General features: G+C 46.7%; 1 protein-coding gene and 1 long non-coding RNA gene across 4 annotated transcripts in view; one reads left to right on the top strand and one right to left on the bottom strand.

Moving 5' to 3' along the window:
- The window catches only part of MARCHF3 (membrane associated ring-CH-type finger 3), a 148,761-nt gene that overhangs the window by 35,524 nt on the left and 96,047 nt on the right, over positions 1 to 17,190 (top strand). The gene's annotated exons all lie outside the window — the stretch shown is intronic.
- Positions 1 to 17,190, bottom strand: part of LOC122217291 — a 120,700-nt gene that overhangs the window by 18,590 nt on the left and 84,920 nt on the right. For all 3 annotated transcript variants that reach the window (XR_006201379.1, XR_006201383.1, XR_006201382.1), the window contains one exon: positions 8,751 to 8,906. This is a non-coding gene — a long non-coding RNA (uncharacterized LOC122217291). The remainder of the gene's footprint in view (positions 1 to 8,750; positions 8,907 to 17,190) is intronic.

Genomic DNA, 17,190 nt, shown 5'->3' with positions numbered 1-17,190 from the left:
CTCCTGCATGTGCACACGCTCTCTCTGTCTCAAAGTAAATAACATTTTTAAAAAATCAAATCAAACCCATCACATAATTTACTAATAGCAAACAGACTTGCAACCCTTTCTCTCCCATACCTTTCAAGATGCACTTCAGTAACCGCCTTGTTAAAAAAAAAAAAAAGTCATCATTACAAGTACAGACTCCCTGTTACAAACCTATAGTGATATTTTTTAAAGAAATACCACGTGTCTTGATTTAGTATGAAACGCAAGTGACAGAACCCACGTGTGGTTCCCGAGAGCAAAGCCCCATTACCCAGAGCTGTTCCCAATGGTTCTCAAGCTTCTCCTGCCACCGGCCAGCAGCACACAGGGGGACAGTTTCCTTGCCACGCACTCTCTACCTTTGGTTTCCCGTTTTTCTTTCTTCCTCATTTTTTCTGGGACCTCTCCCCCGCCCCCCTCCCCCAGGCCCTGTCATTCCACCGGACTTGCACACACATCGAAAGCTTAAATGCCTCGCTCATCTTTACTGCATTTTATGTATTATTCAGACCAGTTTCAGGGCAGGTCTCATCTGATTCCACTCAATTTGCCAGAGGTTTAAAGGATTAAACAATCCTTCAAGTATTTCCTGTTATCACTCCTCTTCTCTCAGTGCATGGGAGCATCCTTTGGGCCCGTACGTCATAACCTCGAGTGTGTGACCTGGCCTGCAGGGACCCCTGAAGCCCCGGAAGTGAAGGGGGAATAACGCGAAGCTGAAGTGCGCTTTCGAGGGGAGTGGCTCTGTAGTTTTCCTCAGATCCTAAAAGGGACCCGTGACCCAAAAAGGTTTAATAACCATGACTGGCTCTCAGTGGCCCTGCGCTCCTGCCAGATCATTCTGTTTTCACTTGAGGCCTGGGCAGGGCTCTGGCAATGAGCCAGCAGGCCCTGGAGCCACAGCCTGTGTCCCGTCTGCTTCCCTGGTCAGCCTCCCCGACCCACTGGGCTTTACCTCCGGAACTTGCTCTCCAGTGTGCTGCCCCTGGGCTGGGCCTCACCTCTGCTGGGCTTGTCTCATTCCTTCCCACATCCCCCTGTCCTGGCATGGAAGGTGTTCCTGTCCTGTTTCTTTCCCAAGCAACGTCGCTCCGGTTTTTGTTTGTTCTGGAGCCTCTTTTCTGAATATGGAGGTTCACCATTTTTCCTCAACCTCCTGCCTGCCCCCCCCCCCATCCGTGTACCTGGCCCATCGCAGAGCCACTGCCCTCCCTAGAGGGTGACACACTCCCTTCTTAGGGAATCGCATCCCTCAAAAGACGGATAGCATCCCCATGCCATGAGAAACCCTGGCAGTTTCTTCCCTTCCAGCCCCCTAAAATTGCAGGGCCCACACGAACATGGTATAGTTCCATCCAAAGGCACCTGGATGCAAGCAGGTCTTACCCTGCTTCAGCCTCATCTAAATAACCTCTGTCTATCTCCCTGTCACACGATAGCAGGTTTCGCATTCTCTCTCTCTCTCTCTCTCTCTCTCTGTCTGTCTTTTAAGTTTATTTATTAAGAGAGAGAGAAAGAGAGAGAGAGGATCCCAAGCAGGTGACAGGAGCTTCGAACTCAGACTGTAAGATCATGACCTGGAGCAAAATCAAGACTCAGACGCTTAACCAGCTGAGTCACCCAGGCACCCCCAGGTTTCAGATTTTCTGATCAACTTTTTGCTGTTAGAATTGGCAAAAAAGGGGCGCCTGGGTGGCTCAGTCGGTTAACCGTCCGACTTCGGCTCAGGTCACTATCTCACTGTCCGCGGGTTCGAGCCCCACGTCGGGCTCTGTGCTGACAGCTCAGAGCCTGGAGCCTGTGTCAGATTCTGTGTCTCCCTCTCTCTCTGACCCTTCCCCGTTCATGCTCTGTCTCTCTCTGTCTCAAAAATAAATAAATGTTAAAAAAAATTTTTTTTAAATAAAAAAAAGAATTGGCAAAAAAAAAAAAATAGCCAACACCAATTAAATATGCAAACCCTCAAGGAAGGTGGACACAGATAAAAAGAAAGGAAAAAGGTAAAGTCACACAGATTTTCAGTGCTTTCTTCTGGTTTGGGCCTTGGCTTTACGTTAGGCCTCTTCTAAGCGAACCCCTGCATCCTGTGCTCCTTCTGATTTGCTGCCCGTGAGGTGTCTGGAGGTGCAGGGGGCACAACTGGAACGTAAGCTGAGGGACATGACTCCTTGACCATTTGAGCTTCAGTGGGCTGAGCTGGCATCATAAATCACGTTGGCAGAGAGGGTGGATTTGGGGCCCTGAGTGAACTGCCGTTCCAAGTCCAAAGTTAGCTCCCCACGAGGTCTGCATTCTCAGCCTGCTGACACTTCCGATAGTCTTTGCTGATACCCAAAACAGAGAATTCGAGCCCTGCCATATTTAGATCCCTGCCCTAAGTCAGAGTTCTGAGCTGCCGCGTTGCTGTTTCTGATACACGATCCTGAGCCGAGGAAGTGACCGGCCTGTGGCCTCACAGACTCGAGAGCCGGGTCTTGGGCAGAGGGCTAGTTCCTGTCCTCCGATAGGGATGGGCACACCACGGCCCTGCCAGATCTCTCACCTGCCCCTTCCTTCCCATCCTGAGGCCAACTTTTCAGAAGGGATCATCTGTCCCTTTGTTACCGAAAAACGAGCAGCTCTCTGGGGAAGCCAAAGTCCCTCTAGGGGTGTGGAGCAACTGCTGGGCATTATGCGTGCAGTCCAGCTATATGATTCTTCTGCATGTTTCCCGATCCATTGCTCCTCCTGCAGAGGAGAGATAATGAAGGCGTGCACGGCTAACCCCCCCCGGAAGCCTTTCTCACGGTTAAGAATTGTCGATGAGACTCTGCAAAGTATCCTAGAGCCCACTGCTACCACATGTCTCCGTCTAATCTGTCCAAAGAGTTTTAGGGAGGGGGAAACGTTACGATCGGTGTTTAGCAGGCTGTGTGAACAGAGTGTCAAGAACAGCCTAAACCCATGTGGACACAGTGGAAGCGTCCTCCTGTCACATAGCACATTGAGCTCTCCCAACTTCTGACCACAAGTCCTTCCTCCATGTAATTATCTTTTTTTTTTTTTAATTTTTAAATGTTTTTATTTATTTTTGAGACAGAGACACAGAACCCGAGCAGGGGAGGGGCAGAGAGAGAAGGAGACACAGAATCCAAAGCAGGCTCCAGGCTGTGAGCTGTCAGCACAGAGCCCAACGTGAGTCCTGAACCCACGAACCATGAGATCATGACCTGAGCCAAAGTCAGACACTTAACTGACTGAGCCACCCAGGTGCCCCCACCCCTTCCTCCATTTAAAGAAACTAAAACAGGGATGCCTGGGTGGCTCAGTCAGTTAAGACTCTTGATTTTGGCTCAGGTCACGATCTCACGGTTCATGAGTTCAAGCCCCACATCAGGCTGTCTGCTGTCAGCACAGAGCCCGCTTCGGATCCTGTCTCTCCCACTTTCTCTCCCTGCTCCTTCCCCGCTCACTCTCTAAAATAAATAAACATATGAATTAATTAACAATGAATAAAAACAAAACAACTCTTGATTTCGGCTCAGGTCATGTGATCTCACAGTTGTGAGACAGAGCCCCACATCAGGCTCTGTGCTGACAGTGTGGAGTCTGCTTGGGATTCTCTCTCTCCTCTACCTCTGCCCCTCCCCTCCCTCAGAATAAAAAAAACCCAAACTTTAAAAATTGTAACAATAAAGAAACTAAAACAGCACAAAATGTTGACGTCTGGCTGTGCTCCTGTAAGGTCTGGACTCCCCTCAGCCAGCGAGGTCGTTTCTCCTTTCACAAAAGGACTCAAACACACTGGTTCTTGGTTGTCACCCAGCCATATTAGCGATGTGACAAAGACAATTCAGAACAAGGCATGTATACCCTCTCCGCCCCCTACTCTCTGAGGAACTTCTCTGTGCCAGGCCCTCTGCTTTGTACTTCATCTCTGATTTAATTAACACTCAGAACATTTCGATGAAGGCGTATTTAGTTAGCCCACGTTACAGATGGCGAAATCGAGGGTAGACCGTTGAGGTGCCCTAGGTACCGCAGCTGACCTTCGGTAGACGGAGGTTGGAAGCCAGGTCTCCGGATGTGAGAACCCCTGCTTGGTCTATGACACGTGCCATTGCGGCAGTCTGTTAGATCCCAGAACTAGACATTAGAATCATCTGGGGGACTTGCAGACGAGGAAGTCAGAACCTCTTGGTGCGGTCCCGGCCGCCCAGGGAAGAGCTGCTGACCACTCAGCGTCCCCTCGAGCACTAAGAGGACAGCCTGTCTCTCCATTATCCTGGGACGAGGAGGAAAAGTGTAGAGGGAAGATGCTGAGAGCGTGTTGCACACGTTGAGTGTGAGGTATTACAAGAACTTGGCGCAGAGACGGCCACTGGCAAGTGGAGATTTGTCGTGAGACCCAGCAGGACTCGCTCACTTTCCCAAACGCGTGCAGATGGGATGTGAACGCCCCAAAGAAGGGGAGAAGGTGAACGGCAAAAACCGCCCAGGTCCTTCTGGAGCCGTCAGACGGTGCTCTTGTGTCTGTGTGTATACATATCTCCCTCTTGAAAACGTGCTAAGTGACAAAAACGGACTGGAAGGACCACATACTATGTGACACCACTGGTATAAAATGTCCACAGTACGCAAATCCACAGTGACAGAAAGTAGATTCGCGGTTTCCAGGGGCTGTGGGAAGAGAGGAGTGGGGGGTGGCTGCTAATGGTATGCAGTCTCTTTTGGGAGTGACAACAAGTTTCTAAAATTGATTCCGGGGGTGGTTACACAACTCTGGGAATATACTAAAACCCATTTCCAATGGGTGAATCATGTGGCAGACGAATTATATCTCCATTAAAAAATAACGGTATACAGTAAAACCTTGGTTTGCGAGCGTAATTCGTTCCAGAAACATGCTTGCAATCCAAAGCACCTGTCTATCAAAGCGAATTTCCCCATAAGAAATAACGGAAACTCAGATAATTCATTCCACAACCCAAAAACACTCACGTAAAAATGATTATACAAAATACAAAATAATACAAAATAATAAATACAAATACTATAATACAAAATAATAAAGAAATGCATAAAGAAATAATAAAGAAAATACAAAATAAAAGGAAAAATAAATTAGCCTGCACTTAACCTTTGAAACTCTTTGTGGCTGGTGTGAGGGAGACAGGAGAGAGGAGGGTTATCGTGTAGGACAACTTTCACTATCACTAACGGAATCACTTCTATCTGTTGGCTCAATGGAATCTTTTTCTTTTGGTGCACCTTTAACAAGGAACCTATCCCGTGACCTAGAATGAAGCAAAGCATTCCTAAACTTACTCTTATAGGGAAAGGCAAAGGACTGTCCAGAGGTGCTTTGAAGTAACAAAAAATACACCAGTGCCAGTTGTAGGCACCTTCCAAAATTCTGAAAAATCACCGATTTCTGCCAAACACCATAGCCTGCAACCGAGCATCTGAGTATGGGAGAAGATCACCCACAATCCCGCAGGGAGAGAGAGAGAGAGAGAGAGAGAGAGAGAGAGAGAGAGAGAGAGAGAGAGAGAAGAACCATCGGCTCAGTTGTGATCACGTGATATTTGGCATCACGTGCTATTTTATTGCAAGACATCGCTCGTTTATCAAGTTAAAATTTATCAGAAACATTTGCTCATCTTGCAGAACACTCACAGAACAAGTTTTTCACAATCCCAGGTTTTACTGTATGTATACATGTATGTCGCTCAAACTGTCATTATTTACTCGACCAAAAATAAAATCCAAAATAAAATTACAAGTTATATCCAGCCTTTAATTTGATGTGGGCACCTTGACTCATTATGCAGAGTCAACACACCCTTTATTCAGCTCCCCCTTCATAGGTTACCTTAACTGTCAGCACAAGAAACAAAATCCTGTAAGTTAGGACATGGGAGGGCAGTTTAAGGAATAATTAGATTCTCTATCTCAAGAACCGAATTTATATGCAGTAGAGAAAAAGCTCATGATGCTTTGTGCCTTGTTTGTTCCCTGTGGGAACCATTCTCACCTGGCCTCTAACATACAGGTTCTTCTATATTTGGGTATTTAAAAACTGGGCTAGAAAAGGAAAAACTGAACACAGGTTCTTTCTTTCGGATTTGCATTAAAATGTGCATTTGAGGGGCACCTGGATGGCTCAGTTGGTTAAGCATCTGACTTCAGCTCAGCTCATGATCTCACAGTTCATGAGTTCAAGCCTCACATCAGGCTCTCCGCTGTCAGCATCGAGACCTCTTCGGATTCTCTGTCCCCCCCCCACCTTGCTCGGCCCCTCCCCAGCTCACTCACATGCTTTCTCTCGCTGTCTCTGTCTCTCTCTCTCTCTCTCAAAAATAAAATTAAAAAAAATTTTTTTAATGAAAAAAGTATGCATTTGATCTTGGTCCACAATTTTTAAGCCTGAACAGCACAGATGTTTGGACAGTGGCTCCAGGTTTCATTATCGCTGGGTTGTCCTCCTGACATGTCGGAACTGGGTATCGAAACACGCGAGGTAACCTGAAGCAGTCCTTCGAGCTGACTTCAAAGGAGAGGAAAGTGTTAACAAAAGTAGAAAGGAGTGTTTGGAAACAGCCTTAGCTATTTCACGGCAGACTCTGGGAGGACTCCAGGCCAGGGATTCTAAATACCATAGTAGTCAAGTAAAGTGTTCTTATAAAAGTAAAATGAGCCTGCCTGGCAGCCTGTGCAGAAGGAAGCCTCACTCCAAACATAATATTTGATGCTGTCCACACTTTAGCACTCTGTTACCGTTGGCTTACGTATCAGATGTGATGTTTTCTCTGGTGGTTGTTTAAAGAAAGGGGGCTGGAAAAATCCCCAGTTTGTTGGTATGGCGGGAGGAAAACTGTGCATACGCAAGCACGGATCCCTCTCCAAACTAAACACGTATACGGCACCTTCAGTTGCAAGGGAACGGCGTTTAGTGTTACTTCCTAACGCCTTGCGAAGGACATTAATATTCCGTATCCATTTTACTAACGTATTTAAAGCAAAGGGGTCTCCAGGAAGTTTTCTCCACATACAATTCCTACAGCTGGAGCGGAAACCAATTCTGAACCATCTCCTCTTCTAAATTATGCCTCTGCCTGGCTTTCGCCATCAGAAGCTCCTGAGGCTGTACTGTCGGGGAAGTGGGCTCAGGGCCCCAGATGCTCATGTGCCAGAGTCGCGGATCCCCAAACGGGTCCGCATTTATTCGGCCTTCTGCACAGCCTTGCTTGACAGAGTAAGAGGCAAAGTAGGGGCCTCCTGTTAGGAGAAGTTCCATTCTTCTGAGAAGCTTTTCTTTCTCAGTGGACAGCGAACTATCCAGAGCAATCCTGGAAGAAGTCATTTGTTCACGGCTGGAGGCTGATTTGCCGCCCCGCAGAAGCACACGCAGTGCAAGAAGACACGCGGCGAGTCGGGGATTTTTCTGCACATTCAGCAGGGCACTGCGCTCGAACAACCGCTTGAAGAATGCTGAAGTCATGTGTCGCTGCGCACTGGAACAGTTCTTTGTGCAGCAGAAAAGCTTGACTGGTAGCTTCAGGGAGAGAGTCACGCACAACTGGTCCTACCCGCCCTGGATTTTCAGTTCGGGGCCACGGAGAGCTTATTTCAAATCCACAGATAGTCTCAAAACAACTTCAGACTCTCTTTCAACCACCCCCCTCGCCAGACCTTTCAGTAAAGATGCTAACAGGCTGCCAAACTGAAAATAGTAATTTCTCCTCTCCTCCACGTACTTTATCTGCCTGGCTGGGCCAGAAGATCACTCTGGACGTTCGCCGAATGAAAGTTTCGTTTGCCAACTAGTGGCCCACGGGCCCACCCAGCGTCAGATGATGTATTTTGTTTGGCCTTTACTGTGTTTTCAAGAAACGTGTGAGTTGTCAACCTGTAAAACTCAGGACATTCCGCATAAAAATCTACGTTTCTGGTTTCTCTTAAAATTCTGAAGTTCTGGTGATCCCAGGCCCACATTCTCAAGGCATACAGTGTGGTGAGGCCAAGGGGTAGCTCTGTGCTCCGGAGCAGACGTCCGTAGTGACGCGGTCCCTGCCAGTGTGAAGTGTCACCTACTGATGAACAAGATTCTCCCACGCATGCCAGAGTCCTCAATTCAGAGATGGGTGAAATGAGTTCAGTGTAGGGTACAGGACTTCACTCTCATGTCCAAAAGAAATAACCACTGTGTCAAGCCCAGAGACCATAAGGAACAGCACACTTAGCTGGAAGACAGGTAACACGGCTGTGTGACACAACTCCCCTTTCTCTGTGCTGCTACCTCAGTTTCCTTACCTGCACTGTGGAGGTATTAGTAGCTGCCCCTCGTCATCTTACTCAGTAATTCAGCCATTTAATAGCATCTATACAGAGGGGCCAACATCGAGGGTTTAAAGTCTTACAACAAGGATCCGCAAGTAGGACTTCATTTTCCCCACATATAAAGGGTCATAATAATAAACCTGTCTGCACCTGGCATATTCTGTATTCTCAATCATCGTGAGTTGTGTGTGTGTGTGTGTGTGTGTGTGTGTGTGTTTTAAAGTACCAACTGTTTGCCAAGATTTGTGCTAGGCCTTGGAAATATGAGTTTTTTGTTTTTTTTTGTTTTTTTTTAGGAGTTCCATTATCAGGCTTCTAACATAAGAGGTCCTTGGTATTTAGGGGGCCATATTTGAATCAGTACATTTCCCCCCAGAAAAGTATACACACACACTAACTTGCATAACATTCCAGGGGTGTGGCAGTTCCTAAAGCATGTTCAGGGGGCCTGCCCCATTGGGTAGGTCCTCACGAGGAGTGGTCCCACAGGATGCGGAAGTGGTGGTTCCAGAAGACGCAAGAGTCTCACAAAGGAATAGCCAGGCAGCGCGGTTCTGTGTGAGAGCAAGGGGCAGAGGTGAGATGGGCAGTAAGAGCAGTTTTTACTGGACACGACATCACTTTTTTTTTTTTCAGATGGAGAAAATGTTCCTATTACAACTCATGCAGTCAGACCTAGCATTTTGTCTGTCTCTCACGTGTATAACTGCAGCTCCTTTTTAAAAAAAATTTTTTAATGTTTATTTATTTTTGAGAGAGAGAGTGCAAGCAGGGGAGGGGTAGAGAGAGGGGGAGACAAAGAATCCGAAGCGGGCTCCTGTCTCCGAGCTGTCAGCACAGAGCATGAGGCGGAGATCGAACTCACAAACCGCGAGATCATGACCTGAACCTAAGTCAGACGCTTAACCGACTGAGCCATCCACGCACCCCAGCAGCTACTGTGATACATGCTATGTTCTGGAATTATCTTCTCTCCTACGATGCTTTAACCCTTTTTATCTAAATAGCTCTAAGTCATCTTGGGTATGGAGACTCATCTCAGTATTTATTAAGCCGGACCACTGCTTTTGCATAGGGTTGATTAGGCATTTTGGCTTTTGTCCATATTCCAGTCTTTTCCTAGTCTTCAACCTGTAGTTCCCAGTATGCACAGAACTAATTGCACATGGGACCTGATTATCTGTTGGTGACCCAGGTGGGGCCAGTGGTCACTCTGGGCCACCTCTGCCCTTGAGCCTTTCTGACCTTTAGGTTGGATGCAGCACTTTATCACGTTCCCTCCAAAACAAATCCAACTGCACAAGTACTGGGAGGTGGGGAGGTAGGTTTTACTTAGAGTGTGGGAGACAGAGTGAAAATTCACTGCATTTCTCATCAAAATGCCCACTAGACAACCCCCACCTGCTGAAGCTTTTCTCCTTCAAAGGCCAGACTCTGGTCTTTCCTCTATCTTCACCCACTCTGTAGCCTGTGCTAATTCAGAGAACGGAACTTCTAAGCTTCTGCAATTTTGCTTCCTCATTCCTGTTATTTAATACCGGGTGAATTATGAGAAAGCTTCCGCGCCGAGGATGACAATTTTGTTTACACCATCCAACAAGCCCTCCTTAGTATTCCTGCTATTTGTGGGGGGGGTAGGAGGAAGTTAAGTCACAAACACATCTTCCTCTCCTCCCCACCCCCACCCTACCAACAACTGACATTCTTCACTTATTACCTTGACGGCACCCTTGATGTTAGAACACGTAAACTCATTTCTCATTTTTGGACAGCCGCACAGTGTGCCGTTGTATATATGCAGGATGATGCATTGAGCCATGCCCAGAAATTTACTTTATTTTCCTTTTTCCCGTTACAAACAGTGCGACAAATATCGCACGCTTGTGTATGGGTAGGATAAATTACCGGAATCGGTATTTCTGTGTCATGAATGTGTACGTTACAACGTTTAGTGGGTACTGTTATCCAGGGATTTGTCTCCCAACCCATTGTGTAGAAGAGACTATTTTTGTTTTCCTAAGATTACCTCGTTTTTTATGTTTGTGTACTCATGGTCCCACCTTGATTCAGTAAAGGTTTAAGGTGGGTGGCAGAGAAATAGAACTTATAGGCAGATGGGAAGGGAAAATAGAAAACAAAGATAAAGACATAAAATGGGGGCGCTGGATGGCTCAGTCAGTTGAGCATCCAACTCTTGATTTCATCTCAGGTCATGATCCCATGGCTGTGGGATGGAGCCCCCCACATTGGGCTCTGCACTGAGTGTGGAGCCTACTTCAGATTCTGTCTCTCCTTCTGCCCCTCTCCCCGGTTTCCGTGCTCTCTCTCTCTTTCTTTCTCAAAAAAAAAAAAAAAAAAAAAAAAGGTTTTAAAAAAATACATAAAATGGACTGGTGAGTAAGTAAGGGTATTATAAAAATTCATTCAAAGTCACTCATAAACATCCATTCAAATTGGGGCACCTGCGTGGCTCAGTCGGTTGAGCATCCAACTTTGGCCCAGGTCATGATCTCACAGCTAGTGAGTTCGAGCCCCGCGTCGGGCTCTGTGCTGACAGCTCAGAGCCTGGAGCCTGCTTTGGAGTCTATGTCTCCCTCTCTTGCTGCCCCTCCCCCGCTCATGCTCTGTCTCTCTCTATCTGTCAAAAAATAAATAAACATTTAAAAAAAAATCCATTCAAATTCATGCAAACCAGGCATCCTTCAGGTTTGGCACTAAGCTTTCCAGCAGCCAATGCAAAGAGGGGAAAGTGATCGATTATAGAATCCACAACTAAAAACAGCCATGGCTTGCCGGCCTCATCCAAGAAACATTGCACACTGAGACTGTCCTCAGCAGTGTGACCTCGTATGAACCCCACAGCACCCTGGTATCTGCCCATTTTTCTCAGACCCAAAGCAGAGCCCCGCTGTTACATGCACACGTGCTGATTATGTTGGGTGGGGTGCCAGCCTGGTCACGGCTGATAAACCAACCCCCTGCCTCCGAATATGGCCAGATAACAGGGTGTTTACGGTAGGCATCGTCACTCGAACACACAGACCTTCCTTTCTCTTAAAAAAGCTTCTGGGACCTGCCTTAGAGGATGAGACCAGAAGTAAATCTGCACCAGTGGAGGGTAAGCGCAGTCAGGAAAGCTGTCACACAGGCACACTCCCAAGCACCTGCTGGGTGAGCAGGCAAAGGGGTGGATGGGTGTGTTCCCCATGCTGCCCAGGGCTGGGGGACAGGGATGCCCCGAGGGAGTGAGGAGCCAGGGGACACCTGTGTAAACGGCCAGCAGCAATCACCACCAGCAGGCTGAATCCCCTGACATGGGTCAGATGTCTCCACAAGCTCTGACCCAAAGCAAAGGGAGTCGAGCTGGACCACAAGCAGTGGAGGAGCTAAGGGACAACGGAACTCGGGCATGGACTTGAAAGCAGGGCGAACTAGCGAGAAGGGAGTGGGTCTCCAAGGGAAGAGGCTGGCAAAATACAAAACCAAATGGATTGAGTCATATAAGGTTTTGTCCCCAAGCCCCACTGAGCTCTGGGTAATTTTACCCACAAGCTACCCCGCACTGAGGTGTGGACACCCAGACGTAACCAGGAAAGGACCTATCGGCAATGTATCGTGAGCAGAAAGAAAAAAAGAGTTCAGAACGTGTGTCTCAGCCCCATGAATATAGAGGGGTAGTATTTTCCTTTGTCATTCCCTGGATGACAAAGGAGAAGAAAGTACGAGAAAGTTATTTGAAGGGAAAGAAACAGAAAAGACCGTGGGCCCCTGATTGAAGGATTTTTTTTTTTTTTTTTTTTTTTGAGCATCACCCTGGGGATTCACCAGAGAGAGAAAGAGACGTAAGAACAGCAGGCCACTCCCCAGGGAGTAAAAGGAACCAAAAGACACATAGAGACATGCCTGTTGGGGACATGACATGGCATGGAGAGAAAATGAGGTACATTTTCCATTTAGAGAAGACTGATCTTATTTAATGATCCTTACATTCCCTTGATTCAAGTGCGTCCACGTGACGGTTGCCTTTTGAACCATGAGTTTTAGCCACTACAGCTGTTCTGGGTTTTAACTTCACCCACGCGGATCCTGACCCACTGTCTAAAACCCTCCAGCCCTTCACACTGGTCTGTGAACACACTCTGCTTTGCCTAGACCTGGGAGAATGCCTTCCCCATCCCCATGTTCTGTGTACCTCCAGGCTAGCAATGAGAGCATCCCAGGATGTCTGGCTGATGAGGAAATAGGATCCCAAGCTGTAGATTCTCGTATAACTTCACCAGAATATTATACCAGTGAAAACATAACTTGAACTTACATGTGGGAAAACACGAAAGTGTGGTAGTCAGGTTTCACTATGAGACTGCTGTATTTTACGTTGAAAGATTTCGGTAGGACTGTGTTAGCCAGATGACTTCAGGTATCACGTGCAACTTAACTTGTCACTAAGTTTTTTTCAAGTTTATTTACTTATTTTGAGAGAGAGAGAGAGAGAGAGAGCGCATGTGTGGGGGAGGAGCAGAGAGAGGAGAGAGAGAGAATCCCAAGCAGGCTCCTTACTGTCAGCACAAAGCCTGACTCGGGGCTCAGTCTCATGAACCATGAGATCATCACCTGAGCCAAAATCAAGAGCCAGATGTTTCATGGACTGAGCCACCCAGGCTCCCCTTTGTTAAGGCTTTTAAATCATTGATAAAAATGAACTTATTGGGATAAAGTCGTGCCCAGACTGTGACAGAATATATAAAAATGAGTGTAGGTTACAGAAAAAAAAAAAAACACCTGTTTTCTTACTGTCCAAATAGCTACCATTTCCATGTGTCATATGGTGATCTGAAACTGTGGTCAGGACTCCTCCTAATCTATTTTTATTTTATTTTTTTTATTTTTAAAATTTTTTTTTTAACGTTTATTTATTTTTGAGACAGAGAGAGACAGAGCATGAACGGGGGAGGGTCAGAGAGAGGGAGACACAGAATCTGAAACAGGCTCCAGGCTCTGAGCTGTCAGCACAGAGCCCGACGCGGGGCTCGAACTCACGGACCGCGAGATCGTGACCCGAGCTGAAGTCGGCCGCTTAACCGACTGAGCCACCCAGGCGCCCCCCTAATCTATTTTTAAATGAGCTCATCACATGAACATAGCTAGAAAGTTGCCACCTTTGATCAATATGCTAAATATTGAAATATGCCACCTTTGATTTTGACGCGAAAACCCCCAGTTAAGGCTCTTAATCATTTCCGTGGTGAGTTTTGAACAAAATACAAGAGCAAGAGTATTATGAAAAGGTTGCTTATGTTACCCTCCTCCTCTGATTATCCAAAGAACAACAAAGCCAAAATGTGGAGAAAATCAAGATGCTCTTTTAGCCAAAAAGACTGGTGAGGCTTATACCTCCTTGGGTGGTGACTTCAGACTTTTTTCCCCTCAGCTAGGCGTAGCCTTGACAGAGGAAGGTGGGAGCCAAGGGCCTGGACCATCTCCCCCACCTTAAAAAATAGTTTGCTTTGTAGTATGAGGCATTCTTCTGCCCCTAGATTATAATGAAGGTTTTTAGATAATGTTGCTGGCCATCGCCTTAGGCAGTTCTATATAGTGAGGAACTACAAAACTGTGTGACGTATATTCCAATAGACAGAATTTACTACTTTATAGTTGCAGAAGCAATAATTCACAAACATTGCTTTCAGTGTTGTTTTGGGGAGAGAGAGTGCAAGTGGGGGAGGGGCAGAGAGAGAGAATCCGAAGAAGGCTGGGGGGCGGTCAGCACAGAGCCAGACGCGGGACTGGAGCTCACCAGCCTTCTACCTGTGAGATCGTGACCTGAGCCAAAGTCGGATGCTTAACTGACTGGGCCACCCAGGTGCCCCACACTCGAACATTTTTATTTCTAGCACTGCTGAACTGAGTGGGGTCATCACGATGCATTTTAGGCAAACGGGGTGTGAGAGTTAAGGACGGTTTCCCCCCAACTCCCTGTGCTGCCTTCCGAGCTCCTGGGATTGTCTAGCTGAGTGTCTGAGGGGGGTGAGAAGCTGAGTCTCCACTGGAATCAGGATGGGCAGGACCCACGGGCCGCCAGCTTTGCACACGCATCCCCTGCAGGTGAAAGCGGTGCTGCCTCACACTTGCTTCACCTGGCACAAGCCCCAGAGGAGTGGGATTCCACAGGGCCGCACCTGCTCAGGCCCCCACAAATGAAAGGCTGCTGCAGGATGTGTTTACTCACCCAGTTAGTGTGACCCAACACACAAGTCTGTGGGCACAGGGCAGTCACCACCCGCCCCCCACCCCACCCCACATCCCTACCCGCTCCCCTGGGAGCCTGCAGAACTATGCAGGTCAGGTTGTGAAAGCACATCATCCCTGGTTATTTAGAAAGGTGTTTGCAATTCCCAGGAGGTTGCTCTTGTTAAACTCTGCTCATTGTACTAGTAGAAAACAATGAGTGTGATTACTCTTTATTCTCCGGAACATCTCAAGGGAGCTCTTTGCCCATGTGACTCTCCAGGGAGACATGATGACATGGTGACATCTACCTATACCCAGGCAGGTGGCACAAATAACTAAAGAAAGAGTATGGGGGGGGGGGTGGATAATGAAATTTTAAAGTAAAATGTGTAACTATGGATTATAAACAAATACTTATACTCAGTGTAAAAAGAATATATTTTAAAACTGACATCATGAAATGTAGAGAAATAAGTATCTAATTTTTGCTGGGTATAAGGGGGAAATGCAGTGTATAAATCATGCAGAAAACACATTTTCTCCATTGCTGGAGGGTATTTCGGATTGGTAGCTAAAACTTTTTAAATTTACAGGTCTTTTTCCAGCGTTATTTATTTATTTTTTTTTAACATCTTGTCCCAACATCTAGGTCCTAGACATTGGACCTCTTTTCCCCAAGATCAGGATACTTTTTTTTTCTCTCCTCATTCGTACAAGAGGCCAGTGAGGATAAATTCAAGCAAACAGTTGTAAATGCCTCTCTTGCCACACTTAGGATTTTTACAGCAGCCACAGAAAATGAAACCAGGGACGCCTGGGTGGCTCAGTCGGTTGAGATTCCAACTCTTGGTTTGGGCTCAGGTCATGATCTCACGGTTCGTGAGATCAGGCTACATGTTGGGCTCCATGCTGACAGTTCAGAGACTGCTGGGGATTCTCTCTCTCCCTCTGTCTCTGCTCTTTCCCCACTCTCTCTCTCTCTCTCTCTCTCTCAAAAGAAATAAACTTAAAAAGAAAAAAAGAAGATGAAACCGGCTGGGGATGTGAGTGGATGATGGTAAGGCTGTACCAGGTGGGAGGAAGATGCTGATAGGGGAACCTGACCTACAATTAATGAATGACATCAACGCCTTTCATGTGGAACAGCACACCCGAGGGTTGGATGATACAAGCACGAAAGAAGAGAAAGATATCATCTTGTTAATTGACCTAATCGCACCTCCTCCCCCAGAACTACAGATGATTTATAACACAGAACTTCCTCTAATGCCATCAAACTGCCTCTCCCAGAAACACCACATAGTAGTGATGGTGAATGGTGATCATGAGCGAGGAGAATTTTTGCCCCTGCCTCCTGGCCATTATTTCCTCTGTGAACTTACTTAGGGAAAGCTGATGTGAAACTCACATCTTGGTTTAGGGTTGGGGTTTCCCCCCCCTTTTTTTTTTGTTTTTAATTTGAAGCAGTCACACCCTCCACCCCAAACAGACTGCAGATCCCGCCGTAGTGTTCCTAACTTTGTGTTATGAACGTTGGATTCTGGAAAGCAACAGCAGTCTTGGTGGAACCGGTGTGGATAATGCAAGCTTTTGGTATTGGAAAGGGAAAAATGAAAAGAGCTGTGCAGGAACAAGAAGTCTGGCATTTTTTCCTCATATTTCTAGGTGATAGACAAATTGTTAGTTACCACACATATAATTTATTGGTAATTGCTCTAATTTGCCTCCTAAGTTTCTAAAGTCGCCAGTTCACTGAGATCAAGTATTTTGTACCTATAAAATAGGAATCATGTGATAATTTAATGAAGTAGCTGCCCAGCTAGGGCGATTTCTGTGCAAATGCAGTTATTGACATTATAATTTAGAAAAGTGGGGGAGGGATAACAGAGTCGAACTCCCGAGAAGCCTAGTGACTAATATCACTCACTGGGATTAAAATGCTACGTACACATTTCCTCCTGTGGACATAGGGATACTAAGATAACTTTTCTTTGGGTTGGTTTGCAGTCTGTTTAAAAGAAAACGTGTACTTGCTCCTTGGAGCATGGTAAGGGCTGGATACCAGATCCCTCCTGTGGGTGGTCTGGGAGACAGAGGGCTTGGGAGTTTGCAAACGACAGTAGAGCAGAGCCGAGCAGAGCCCCGCCGAGCCAGCTGCAGGGATGCTGCAGACTGACTGGGTTGGCACAGCACTTTTGGCTCTTCTCAAAGCACTTGTCTCAAAAAATAATTAGCTGACTTCCAGTACTGTTTTAAGGACCTAAATGCAAAAGGTATTCTTGCGGCTGGCCTGACAGATTTCTCTCTGTTCCTGAATCTCTGCGATTTACCCACAGAGACATTTTCTACTTATCTTCTCTACTGAATAGCCAAACAAGCTGAGGTCTCATTCTGTCTCTATGGCATCAGCAAAATTGTAAACTCCCCTCTGCTTGCTGAGCTCTGTTCTTGCTGATTTGTAAGAGGCAGGAACACAGTTTAACATTTGGTTCTCAGGTTTAAACTTGTGGTCCTGAAAATGGCAGAAACTAGGAAAATGAAGTTTTTAGCTGACCTTTGACAACGCTGGAAATAGAGGTGACGGAATAAACGTGAATTGCTCAGGACATT

Source organism: Panthera leo, chromosome A1 (genome assembly GCF_018350215.1).
Source record: "Panthera leo isolate Ple1 chromosome A1, P.leo_Ple1_pat1.1, whole genome shotgun sequence".
NCBI lineage: Eukaryota > Metazoa > Chordata > Mammalia > Carnivora > Felidae > Panthera > Panthera leo.
Note: the sequence above shows the minus strand (reverse complement) of the source record. Positions and strands in the feature narration are given on the sequence as shown.